Genomic DNA, 2,188 nt, shown 5'->3' on the forward strand with positions numbered 1-2,188 from the left:
CCTGCCACCACACCTGCCCGCCGCCGCTTCGGCCCCCGACGCCCGCAGCCGCTCCGCGCCTCCTCCCCGCCCGGCGGCCAAACCTCCGCCGGGGGGCATCGGCCTCCGGGCAGGGGCTCGGCGCCGGTGAGGGGGGGAGCGCCGGCCTCTCCGCCCAGCCCCGCCTCGGACGGCAGGCTGCCCCGCGCCCCCCCCCACCCCTCAAAAACCCTCACCTCAAACCTGTAGAGGCGCCCAGGAGGGAAGGCTGCGGCGGGACGGACGCTTGCCGCCGCCGAGTACCTGAGGAGAGGGAGCCGCCGAGTACCTGAGGAGAGGGAGAAGAGGCGCCCGACGGCCTCCGTCGCGGAAGCGGCGCGGCCAGGCCCCGCCGCCGCCGCCGCCCCACCCTCCGGGCCGCCCCCCGGGGATGAGCGCGGGCCCCCGGGCCCCGGAGGTGGCGGGGCCCGCCCGGCGCCGCTGCTCTCCCGGCGGGCAGGGCCCCCCCACGGGGTCGGGGCACCGGTGAAGCAGCGAGCGCCTGGAAGGAGCGCACCCCCCGGCCTGGGCCGCTCAGCCGGCGGGGAGGCTGCGGAGGCGGTAATGACCGCCCGGCCCCCACTCGCCCCTGGCCGCAAAGGGCAGGCTGGCTGGCCGGCTGGCTCGCACGGTAAACCGCGAAAGGCGGCGAGGTTTCGGTAACACAAGGCCGTCGGCACAGAGTTAGTCGTGGCAGCTCTCCGGGCTGGATGATCGCGCCGCTTTTGGAAGTCAGCGGCATAAACCCCAGCTACCTTCTGAGAAATTGCGGGTTGCGTTCCCGCCTGCGACAGGGCGAACCGCTTTTGTCTTCAAAGCGCGTTCTTCCCTGATTTCAGTTCAAGGGTAGTGACAGTCGTGCCAACGATTAATTTTTATTAAAGACTTCTGTGCTACCATAAAACACTAAAACTAGAATGCAATGGCAGGAACATAATGTAATAATAATAATAAATCGATTTACAATAATGGCCAAGAGCTGTGACATTCACTGTCCAGATGCTGAAATGGAAATACTTAGTGTTCCAGAAAGTATTTTGGTTTGGTTTTTTTTTTTCAGACCAGGTCAATTTCTTGAACTTACTTATTGTAAGGTGTTACTGGGCGTTGCACAACAAATGTACCAAGGTTTTGCTAAACTTGGTAATTGTTTTTTTCTTAATTGCCACTAACCGCAATAATTAACTGCGGGTCACTGGCCTGGCAATAGTCAGCAATAAAATTTTGAGTATTAGACCAAGGCTTGGCCTCTTTTCTGGATCCTCAGCCCAGATAAACAAACACCACCTTTTTTTCTGATGTTAGGCTGTAGGAAATTCGCATTAAAAAATTCAGTGAAAGTTCTTATGGAAAGGGAAGGTCATTTTATGGTACAAAATCTCCAGGCAAGTTGATTTTATGCCCAGTTTCATACTCACAAGCTGCAGGCATTCAAGCGGTCTAGCCAGGATCTTCTGGGTTCCTCTTCATTCTGAGAAGAAAAAGATTTTGAGATATCTCTCTTATATCACTTGGAGTGGTCTTTTGTTTTCACTGCTACCTTCCTGTTATGCTGAGAGGAAAAGGGGCACCATGAGTGATACAGGGCAATCTCGCTGCCATCTGCCAACTTCCACCGACAAGTTGTCTCTTGTAGTTTTATTAGGCTTGTCCCAGGCTTGATAGAAACAACCTATTTCTCAATTTGCTTAATTAGAAACAGCATCCTTTGTAGTTAATACAGGACATTCGGTGTTTGCTCTTTCTTTAGCTGCTTTTGCACACGCACATGCATGTGTTCATACGTCGTTCACACCAGTTGTAATATTTCTCTTGCAAGGCTCTAGAAGGTCTCCTGTTTTAAAACTCCATTGCTCACAGGGCAAAATATCAGATTTGACACAATTTCAAGCCCCTGCCAAAATTAATTAACAAAGATGCTGACATAGTGGCCAAGAGCCCACATAAAACCAGAAACCCTTTCTTGTTTAAGACACAGATGTGTGAGAATGTTTGCAGCACTGCTATTAAACTGTCTTAAGGAATGGGGTGGTGTTTGCACCTTTCCTGAGTCATCCCAGGCTCACTCCTGTGTTAACTGTGCCTGTTCTACTGGTCTCAATATCTCAGTGCACAAAGCAGTGCCTTTTGATCTACGAAAAAAGAAAGCCCCCCCCCCCCCCCCCCCCCG

The sequence above is a fragment of the Haliaeetus albicilla genome, chromosome 6 (genome assembly GCF_947461875.1).
Source record: "Haliaeetus albicilla chromosome 6, bHalAlb1.1, whole genome shotgun sequence".
Taxonomy (NCBI): Eukaryota; Metazoa; Chordata; class Aves; order Accipitriformes; family Accipitridae; genus Haliaeetus; species Haliaeetus albicilla.